Raw genomic sequence first — 12,291 nt, 5'->3', positions numbered from 1 at the left:
AGATGATGCTATCTGAATGAGGTGAATATTTCTATTGAAATGCAAGAATGAGATGTTGAGATATATACAGATCTTCAATCAATTTATCAAGAATCTGCTGAGATGTGACATTGCAATCATTCACTCAGACTGTGAAGAATTGAATTTCAATGCAGTTATGACATATATGCTCAGTGAAGAAATAAAATGAGAGCTGACTTCTTCTTATACTTCACAGTAAGATAAAGTATCTGAATAATCAATTAGTTTAATTCTTGAGAAGTTCTGATCACTATTAATAGACTCTTCAGCTCTGGAAAAGATGTATGATGAGGCAGTTATTAGAGTCACAGAGCTGCTTAACCTTATATCAATCTCAATAATATTGTATGAGAGCTCTGAAAATACAAAGCTGATTACACTGTATGAGGCCTGGCTTAGAGCTTTATCTTCTGCATGTGACATTTGCTGATGAGGTTACAAAGCATTCTTGAAGATAGTTCTCAAGCTCATCAATAAGATGACTTCTCATTTCAAAGAGTTGATTTTTGTGAAATATGATGATTTTATCAATTATAGATTGATGAACCTCTTTAACAGATGTTTATACATATCAAAAGACATCATCTTTCAGAAGAATCTTCATCTTGCTGATTCATCAATACTAACTACTTCACACAACCTGAAGGTTCTACTCAATGCAGTCTGTAAAGCGGCTGCAGCAATTCCTTCAGTAACATCAGGCCTACTCACTGCAGTCTGTTAAGAGATTGCAATGATTTCTGATTCATCAATTGATGATCTGTTTATTGATGAGAAAATCCAACCTGAGTGTTCATTATTTTGTATACTCACTAATAATTTATGAATTGACTGTGATATCTTCACAAGAATATCTACCTTTTTAGTGCAGAATACACTATTATTATTATTATTATTCTTATTCTTCCATTATACTCATATGCAAGCGGAGCTTATGATGAGTCCTTGCGTGATGTTAAATACAGGTCAAGTGTTGATTATACAGGAGGAAATACAGGTGTTGAGACCACGCCAAGATAACAAGAACATAGGAAAATACAAAGGAGTGACAATTAGATACATGCGATAATAACTTCCCAGCCCAGGAACATAGAGCAATTCATTGGAGCGATTTGTACATCTCTGTATTTATTAGAAACCTGAGGTGCTTGAGTTCCGGATTTAATGTATCCCCTGCGGGTTTCGAACCCACGCGCCTTGGTTTCCCACGCCAAGGTGCTACCGGGTGGCCGCATTAACCATTCGGCCACCGGGGCGTGCAGAATACACTGAATTCCTCAGAACTCACAGTTGAATCTGATGATTCTTCAACATCTATAAGAAATATCACTACAGTGAGAGAAGCTTCAGTGAGAGACAGTCTTAAAGATCTACTTACTGATTCTGAGATCACTGTACTTCTGATTCTGAAAAACCTCACATGTGTCAAAGCTTTTATGAAATGAAAGTATTATTACAAGACCTGTGTTAAAGAGATCAACTGTTTGAAATAGATAGAGATCTGATAACTGATTAAGAGAACATTACAAATGAGTGTCCTTCACAGTCAATGAGTATTTGATAAAAAGTTTAATAATATGAGTGAGATTATCTGCTATAAGGCCTGCTGAGTTGTCTGCAGAAATCTTCAACAGAAGAGAGTTAATTACTCAAGAATCTTTGCATCTGTTGTCTCTGCATTCATCTCACAAGCTCTCATGACAATGTCAGTATTCTGAGAATGGTATGTTCTGCAGATAGATATGATAACTGCTTTTTTGAATACTCAACTGCCTGCTGATGAACAGATATATATAAATCAACTCACAGAATTCTGTGAAGACTGTGGTAATCTTGTGTGTAAGTTGATGCAGAGACTCTACAGTCTTAAGCAAGCAGCACTCTTATAATATGAGAAGCTGTGAAAGATGCTATTGTACTCAGACTTTCATGTCAGTCTCTATGATATCAGACTATTTATTCATGATGAAAGACAGATCTATATAATCATCTATGTGAATGATATTCATCTCTACAGCCTGAAAATCAAAGATCTGAACTGGGTCAAAGCTGAAATAGCTGCTTATTACAAGATTAAGAATGTAGAGAACTTCAATCACTATCTAGAAATGAAGATTAATAGAGATTCAACTTTATTAACATTGTTTTAACTTCTCTTTGTAAGAAATCTTCTGAAGAAGTTCTCAATGAATGACTGTCATTCTACATTCACTTCTATGAAGAAGAATGTCAATTTCATGAATCATGATAAGAAACTGATTGTATACACAGCAGATTTTATACTATGATTCTATCAATCTGATATCAGATCTCTGTAATATCTGGCATTTAATACACATTCTGATATGAGCTTCACTGCAGGCTTTCTTGAATGATTCAGCTCTTGACCTACATCAAAGAACTGGGCTGCATACAAGTGTACACTCTGATATCTACAGAGTTCAATCAATGAGGGTATACCCTATTACAGAGGTGCTGAAATTGAACCTGTAGCATATGCAGATGCCGATTGAGCCGGTAGGAATCCAGGATCCCGTTCAACCACTGATTATATCATCTACATGGCAGGTGGCCCCGTTGCATGACAGAGCTGCTGGCAAACAGAGGTCTTCAAGTCATCAACAGAGACCGAATATATTGCATTCTTCAAGACCGCATATGAGCTTGTCTGTCTCTGAGAGCTTCTAGAAGATGCTGAATTCATCTCATCTCATCTCAACAATCTGAATGTCAATTGTCACCTCATTCTCATTACAGTCAATGGTCTGACTTATACAATTCATGCTGATAATAAGTTCATCATAGAGCTATCCTCTTCTGAAGCAATTTCACACTGCTCAAAGTATTTAGAGATCTGATTCCACCTTCTTCAGACTCTTGTTCACAAGAACAAGATATCTATTCAATATGTTTCATCTGCTGAGAATGCGGTGAATGAGCTTACTAAATCACTTGACACATTAAAACATACATGTTTAAAAGAGAATATAAAGAAGATAGAAGAATAGAGAGATATAAAATGATATATCTCATGACTGGTTTTTCATTACTACACATTTTCCAGTCATTTTTTATACCTGTACTTGATTTGAAGGTGAATTTTGTATAAAGCATTGTGTATAGTTACTCTGATAAGTGAAGATGTCAGGTCACATGATCTGGCTTACTAATTCATTCATCATATAACTTTTCACAAGCTGGCAACCTTTCAATCACACAAGCTTTACACCTTTCACAGAAACTGCTAAGATATGTACTACTGTATATTCTCTATCAAGACTTTCCCTGTTCAGAGTCTTGATATTATAGAGAATATAAGCCTATTTCTATATAATAATATAAATATTGTCAGTAGAATGTAGAGGAACTGGTTATTTACATCTCAAAATAGAAGACTTTGTCAATGATTATATTAATATAGAGTTAATTCTCAAATTTAATAGAAATCTAGTGTTGCTGTTCTCAATTCCTTGCAGAATCTATTGAATATTGAGATATTAAAACTAGATTTAATATATCTCACTGTGCAGGGATCAAAGGCTCAGTCAGACCTTGAAATATACTGATTTTATAGTTGTTATGTCTGTTAATTATGTATTGAATATAGTTGCTGAGGTATCTTTTTGTATTTTTCTGCCGGGGATGAGCCAGATTGAAAGAGACAGTATGAGAGTGAGACTCAGTGTTGATGTCTTGATACATCAAAGATAGACAGGGTTTTCGCGGAGAATGCACTTCAGATGTGTTCATTGATTATATGCTTGATACTGTTACTGAGGTATCTTTTTGTATTTTTCTGCTGAAGGTGGGCCAGATTGAGAAGGGTGGTAACATGACTCATCACTCAATGAACTCATTCACTCAACAAACTGCTATTTTTTCCATGAATCTCTGCAACTCTTTAACTTCAATCACTCATCATGCCACTCAATGAAGCGATTATGAAGCAAGCAATCACTCAATTGAATTAATAATTGATTTCTAAATATGCTGCAGTTGCAAAGAAATTCAGAATCAATCATATTATCTTAATACAGCAGTTCAAAGATCAACAGATCTTCAGAACAGAGACAACATCAACTTACTATCAGAATCTCACAAATACTGAAGAATAATGTTTTCTATTTCATATTAATCAGTTATTCAATTGCAGCTTCCCTGTGATATCTCAAATACTGTGCAATTTTGTATTTAAGATTATCAAGACACAAGTAGGAATTAACTGAGTGTCTCACTTTTATGAGCAGTATAAAACAAAGATCAAGAGCATCTATCTTTATACTCTGAATTAAAAGAGAAAACAGGCAGATAATAGCTACTATTTTGAACAATTCTTTATTCTTATAATTACAGTTTTTTTGCTTCTTTTCATGTGCAATTTCATGAGCTTTTTACTAACTTTTATTGAATGGTTGTAGAAGAACATCAAGAAGTATAATATTGTATCTCAGAACATCTACAATTTTGATGAAAAAGACTTTCTTCTTAGCCTTCTTCATACCCTCAAGTGAATTGTTTCTATAGAAGCTCTCAAATAGAAGCATATAATTGAAGCAGTGCAGAATGACAGTAGAGAATTCATTTCTCTGCTTGCTGATATTTATACAGATGAAACTATAATTCCATCTGCACTCATTTATCACGGGGAATCAAGAGATATGCAAGATACATGACTTGAAGATTTTGATTCTAAAAAGAATCAGACATACTTTGCTGCTTCAAAAAATGAATGAAGTAATAATGAATATGAATTAACCTGGCTGAAACAGGTGTTTGATCCTCATATAAAGCAAAAAGCATGAAATCATTACTATCTGCTTATATTAGATGATCATTCATCTCATATAAATATAATATTCATTGATTACACAGATTGAAATTGAATTTTACTTGCTATTCTTTCTCCTCACTCTACACACTGTTTACAGTCACTAGATGTTGGAATATTTGACTCACTTGCAAAGACATATTCAGATCAACTAGATTCCTATACATATTCTGACTATGGCTTTATTCAGATCACAAAGCGAGATTTTTGATGATTATTTCATGCTGAATGAGAAACCTCTACAACTGCAGAAAATATCAAATCTGTCTTCATAGTCACTGATATACATTCTATAGATTCTACTCACATTCTCAAAAAGATTTAATCATGTTCATTTACACTCTTAGAACTGCTTCAGCAGTGTACATCTACATCTATACAAGCTTTACAAAGGCCTGATAAAGCAGACAAATCAACATCATCACTGACTTTCAGTTGATATTAAAAAAATTCTCTGTGCTGAAGAGAATATTGCTCTAAACAGAGAGATTCTCTTAATAGAGAATAGGAATCTTCAGACTGCTCTAAATAATGAGAGAAAATGATGCAAATGAAGTAAATATATAAGATTACTTAATTCATCAAATCTCTCACTTACTCAACTCTTTTCTCTCATCAAGGTGCAGACTGTGAGAGAGTAAGCAGATGCTAATGAAGCTGTAAAAATCAATAATCAGACACACAAGAAGAATATGAAGCTTCAATGAGTGATTCTTTGTGAGTAAAAGCAGATAGAGCTTATGAAGTGAAAGAAACAATGTAAGAAGCAATGATTAGAAGATACTCAACATTGTGAGAAGGTCAAAGCTGCAGCTGCAGCTAAATGTCTTATAGAGAAATAACAGTGAGATGAATGAAAGCTTCAACTGTAAAAAGAGATGAAAGAATGTGCTACTAAACATTATAAAGCACAGTTAGCAAAGCAGGTGGTCACAGAGATCTCAAAATGATCTACAAGAAGATCAACAGTGAGCTTAAAACACTGTAGAAGCTCTATACAATCTTCTGAAAGCAGTAATAAGTATCATACATAGATTTCTGTGATGAAATCAAATGATATTTCTTCTCTGACATCTTCTACACTGCAATCCAATTCAATCATTTTAAAACTACAAGTTTCATATTCTGAGTAGATTATTAGGCCAAGCAACTGTTCTCTGAATTAATCATATATATTTATATAATGTATTCTGCATATAGTTTTAATCTTTAATAAATAATATTAATATCTTATTGCATTGTTGTGCTATGATTGAAAATTAACAGCTCTATAGAGTGCTTTTTGAAGTTCATTGAGTGAATGAGTTTGTTGAGTGGTGAGTCACATTACATGGGTGAGACTTGATGTTGATGTTTTGAAATATCAAAGATAGACAGGGTTTTCATGGAAGTTACTTCTCAGATATCTCCACAATTACAGGTCAGAGATCTTTCAAAATTGAGAAGATTGGCACATATGGCTAGGTCTCATTGCCTTACAATTTGTATGGTAATTTGGCCCGGGGTTGTGGTGTGGTAGGGGTGGATGGGGGATAATCCCACACAGGAGTTTTGAACAATGTCTGGTTCACATTTGGCTGGATAACTCCACCACCACACGGGATATGCGGTCGGCGATGGGGTCAAAATGCTCGTATGATTGAGGGCTCTTCGATGGATTTACCGGCGGGTTCTTATTCGAAAAATTAAGCGAGTTCGTGGTGGAACGCTTGATCACACTCTTGTCAATCATCATCATTGATCCAGTCTATATAGTTGTATGTAGCCGAGCGCCGCTAACCCTATTGGTTACTTGAGAGATAGGAATAGCGGTAAAGGATCCGCGAGGAGCGGGATTTCTTACAAGATGATGAATGCTGCTAGAACTATTCTGTATAACAACTGTAATCTCTGAGACAGTAGACAGATTCTCACAGCAACAGTCATTGTCTGTCTTCAGCTGTACAACAGGGTTCAAACTGACACACACAGTAGAGCTGTCTTATAGTATCCCTCATGTGAACTGATAAAGCTGAATAAAAGAAATTAATCTTGGAAACATTAGCATTCAATAACATAATAGAAGAATATGAAAAAGTAAATGAATGAATACTAAGTAATACAATATAGATATAATTAAACACACTAGAATGTATGACAGAGTTCACATTATTTACAATATCTGCATCAAACTGCAGATTATGATTTTATATTTATATAAAACAGATATCATCATCTGACTGAGGCTTTAATAACTCTTACAGATGATAGAGTTCTCTCTGTATTTAAAATAACACTGAGCTGTTAGTAGCCAGATGATCCAGGCATAAATTGTGCTTGTACTTAAGAGAGATAAATGTCAGAGCAGAGTTATAGTTCTGAATATACTTGCAGACATACTTCACATCTGCTGTATTATCATTAAACAGCTTATATAACTCTGATGAGAGTTCTCTGACAGATAGCAGTCTTACAGCATCTCTTGCACAGCATGTGAAAAACACTGAAAGAGTCTTTGACAATCTATGTATATATTTATCAATTCAATGCTTAGCTCTGCAGACAGAGCAGCAGACATTCATTCAGATAAAATCAAGTGATTGACAGTGATAAGTGTAGAAGTGAAAGCTGCAGAGAACAGATCAGCAGCTGTAAGTGATTGAAGAATTAACAGCTGATTCAGGAATAGTTAAGCTGGTTCAAGTGTTAAGGCTATCAAGGACTGGCTGCTTTAGTGAATGTGCATGTATATGATCAGTAGACTTATCTATTACAGCAACTGCTGTGATAGCTGCTAAATAACAGTATTTAACATTACAGACATGTTCACAATTGAGAGCCTGACAGTCATTACAGTTCTTGAAGACATGATTGACAGTGTAAAACAGATGAGATGAACAGTCTTCACAGCATGTATCACAGTGTGACAGCTGAACTTGCTGTGAGTTGAGTATAAAAGCAGCTACATTTCTCAATAATGAGGAGAAGATTTGAACTGAATGTGACTGACATGTGTGATGTTGAGCTTAACAGCATGTAGAGCATGTACAGAATAATGCATTGAATTGAGGCTATTTAAACTCACTGAGAGAATGAGAATCCTCACACACTGAGCAGCAGCACATGAAATGAGTATATTAAAGAATATATAGATTGAAATGAATGTAGAGAAGAGTATAAAGAATGTAAATACAGTAAAGAATGTCTCTAAAGAAAAGAATGAAGATTAATGTCAGAGCTGTACAGGCTGCAGAGCTGACTGTTCAGATGAATTCGTTTTGATGAGGTGTATATGATATCATATGTGGCGGGCTGCGCCCGATCAAACATATAGACTATTCCGTTACACTCCACAGATTCCTACCGCTCCGATGCTCGGTCGCCGATCCTCGGCCGAAAACCTACGGAATTCCTATGCTTCCACCCCGAAGCTCCACCGCGTACGGAAACCCCTATTCTTCCGCCCCGAAGTTCCACCGCGTACGCCACCGCGTACGCGTATAAATATCCACTCCGATCGCTGATTCCCACACTTTCTCTTTCTTTCCTTCTCTAACGTTTTTCTCTTTGTTATATAAGACCTATCAATATCATACCGATCCATTCGGCGTAGGCCCCTTACATCATATGAGGTCATGTTACAGGGCATTTTACTCGGAAAAGTTGGTTTTTCTATAATATATAGAGAGATTCTTTTACTATAAATGCATTGACTGTTACAGCTAGACTGACCGTGTGACTGTCTGAAATCAGAATCAAAATATTTAATAATATTATTATCAATTTAATTACTCTTATTACATAGTTTTAAGATTAGATAGTAGTCTTATACTATCTTAGTAAGACTTACTATCTACTCTTATTATATTTTTTAAATGAGATCATGATTTTCACTTCTTAATTTAAATTCATTTTATTGCTTTACATGACTTTAAATCTTATTTAAGCATTATTAAAAATCATTACTTTTTAAAAAATTAATAATAGTCTAAAAAAAACCTTAAAATGTCTAAAAATAGTAACTTTATACTAAGAATGAGACTAAATGAAATTAAATGAAATCACTTTTTTATTTTTTCTAAGTCATGATCTTATTTTAAGATATGTTAAATAGTTATTATTATTATTATTATTATTCTTCAATTATAAATGTATACAGTCAGAGACTATGATATCTATCTGAGAACTTTTAGTTCTCAGAGTTTTTCTAATATCTATAAAGTTAACTATTATACATTTATCAATTTCAGATATGCAAATCAGAAAATTTCAGCCTAGAATATAAAAACTCTTTATAAATTACAGTATTTTAACATCTTCTGATACTTTGAAATCATTTAAAAATATCATGATAAAAGAAAAGAGAACAGAGCCTTAAAGAGAGACACATTAAATAAGTAGATAGAAAAGAACAGAAAAGAAAAGAAAAAGTACAGTAAAGAGAGACTATAACAAAATAAAAATATTAAAAGATAGTATATAGCTGTTTTAACAGACTATATCTGATCAATTTCCATCTCTTCATATTCAGATATTTCTGATTTCAGTCATTTTCTTGTAGCTGCTTGAGTTTCTGACAGAAAGTCTATTAAGTATTTAATTTCTATCTGAGTTGAGAATAAGAACCTCATATTTAATTGATTTACATTATACTTCTCTTTCAATCTGACTCTGAGACTATTGTATAGTGCACAATACATTATAATATACTCAGGATTTTTATTTACATTGCAGAATGAGCATTCTATTGAATCAAATCTATTATCAAATCTTTGTATATAAGATTTAAAATAATCATGTTCTAGTTTCAGCTGAATTATAGATGAGAATATTTTCTTTTTACATTTAATTGAACAAGATTTTCACTTGGGTTTTGTTTCAAATCTTGAATAATGTATACTCTTCTTTTATTTCTATCAGTGTGGCGGGCTGCGCCCGATCAATCATATAGACTATTTCATTACACTCCATAGATTCCTGCCGAAAGCTCCGATTCTCAGTCACTGATCCTTGGCTGAAAAATCAACAGAATTTCTATTCTTCCGCTCTGAAGCTTTATCATGTGTGTTTACAAATATTTACTCTGATCACTGAGTCCTGCACTTTCTCTTTTTTCCTTCTCTAACATTTTTCACTTTTGTATTATAAGACCTATAAATATCATACTGATTTATTCAGTGTAGGTCTCTTATACTTAGACTGGCCGCCGGGACTATGAATTTCACATTTGATCCCATTTGGTCTGGTTTCATACATTTCTTGGCGTGAATCCCGCTGGGACTGGCTATCAAAAAAACATGTAAAGTGACTATATATCAGATCTTAAAATGAAACCATGACTTGAAAAAAATGAGAAAGTGATTTCATTTGATTCCATTTAGTTTCATTCTTGACATAAAGTTACTATTTTTAGACATTTTAAGGTTTTCTTTAGACTATTTTTAATTTTTTAAAAAGTAACACTTTTTAATAACACTTAAATGAGATTTAAAGTCATTTAAAGCAATAAAAATAATTTAAATTAAGAAGTGGAAATCATGATCTCATTTGAAAAATGTGATAAGAGTAAACAGTAAGTCTCACTGAGACAGTATGAGACTACTATCTAATGTTAAAACTGTGTAATGGAATCAGTCGAATTGGTAATAAGACTATCAAAAAATCTGGTCCTGGTCCCAGACACGGTTACACGGTCAGTCTACTTATACTTGGAAAACATTTATCTTCTTCTTATTAGAAATAATTATTCATTGAGAAGATATCTGAACATATAATAATGTGTAAGAAAAAGAGAAATGAATAATCAGTTAAGTGAATACCGAGTTTCTAGATAGAAGCTTACTCATCAGTCACTCTGACCCTGTAACAAGATCTCACAAAAAGAATAAGATCTTATAAAAGAATGTCAGTGAATGATCTGAGAGTTCTAACACCTTAGATGTATAAGATATTCATACAATTACACTTCTGATTCTGAAGAAGTCTCAAGCACAGATATCATACATCTGATGAATGATATAGCTATGTCTAGTGATCATATGAGAGAACTCTTAAATGTGAGTATAGACATAGTATCACAGTGACTCTGAGCAATGTTGAAATTACAATAGCAACAGATAGCTGATATGCATGCAACTCAACAATATTAATACAAAGAAATTCAATGATTCTCTCAAGAAATCTCTACACGGATAATTTCAACACTGATTAAATCAGATATAACATAAACACTGAAGAAATGCCTAGATACTTCTGCATATTTCAATGCTTCTAATCTCACTCTCTATTCATCATAAAGATTGAAAATGCTCATGAAACTAAGTGTAGATATAGATATCATTAGTTCATTAACTAATCAATATTGATATATCAATAGTCAATTGAAGAATCACATGAGATAGAAATTTCATTCATGAATAAAAACATGTGAACTGATGTTATATATATCTGATAACATTATTAAATATCTTGATGTTCTGTTCTGAGACACTGCTATGCAACAGAAAGTATTAGATTAGTTACAGAGTGTCTGACAGAGAAATACTTCTCTCATAACATTCATCTCTGATTTCAACATCAAGATTCTAGAAGCAGGTGATTAATGTTGAAAGAATTAAATGAAGATTAGCATGCTCAAGAAGATACTAACTTTCAAACTTTTATAGATTCTTATAAGTATAGATGATGACCAGACTTATGAAGACTTCTGCATACAACTCTGAATATTGAATGACTGTCTTACCAAGCTTCAGAGTATACAGAACAGCAGTAGAAGATATTACATCTCAGTCACTCATACATCTGCACTTAAGAATAATAATAATAATAATAATACAGATGCCATGAATTGAGTAGACTTAAATATTTATGCATAAACAAGAATCTTCATCACCTGAACAAGCTTTCAAGTCCTCAGAATCACTCTCAAAGAAGTCATTAATCAACATTAATAAGAGATGTGTATCAATTGTAACTGATCAGAATATATCAGTTTCAACTGCTGATCAGCCTATGTATCTTCTTATTCAAAAGAAAGATCAGTGCCGGCGGTCCACATCAATTATATTACATTGAAGAAAGATTCAGAAGATAACTATGAGAACATCTCAGTAAAGCAGAGAAAAGATTAGCTTCTGTTCAAATTCACAAACAGGAGCTTGAAGAGGTCGGATGACAATGATTTGAAGAGAAAATGACAATGAATGTGATTCTTGTATCTACTGTGATAGATAACATGTATAATATGAAAGTCATAATAGACAGCAGTCTATGCTATTATGCAATAATTAAATCTTCAGTTCTAAGATGTTATAATCTTCAGTGTATTCCCTTATTAAAATCTTAACTCCTTGCAGGATTTAATGACTCAAGAGATGTTTGCACCTGTTATATGATAAAACTAAACATAGATATCAGAGAATATTAATGTGAAAATGCCTATATATATAAAGTTGATAATCTCA

The 12,291-nt window shown here is 33.2% G+C and overlaps 1 pseudogene across 1 annotated transcript; it reads right to left on the bottom strand.

Annotated features, from left to right (window-relative positions):
* Positions 1–1,188: 1,188 nt before the first annotated feature.
* Positions 1,189–1,277, bottom strand: BDBG_16683 (annotated as a pseudogene). The gene has a single exon. The product of its transcript is annotated as a tRNA-OTHER (tRNA).
* Between the last annotated feature and the right edge of the window lie 11,014 nt (positions 1,278–12,291).

Source organism: Blastomyces gilchristii (assembly GCF_000003855.2).
Source record: "Blastomyces gilchristii SLH14081 genomic scaffold supercont1.4, whole genome shotgun sequence".
Classification (NCBI taxonomy): Eukaryota; Fungi; Ascomycota; class Eurotiomycetes; order Onygenales; family Ajellomycetaceae; genus Blastomyces; species Blastomyces gilchristii.
The sequence above is the reverse complement of the archived record's forward strand: the minus strand, read 5'-3'. Positions and strand labels throughout refer to the sequence as shown.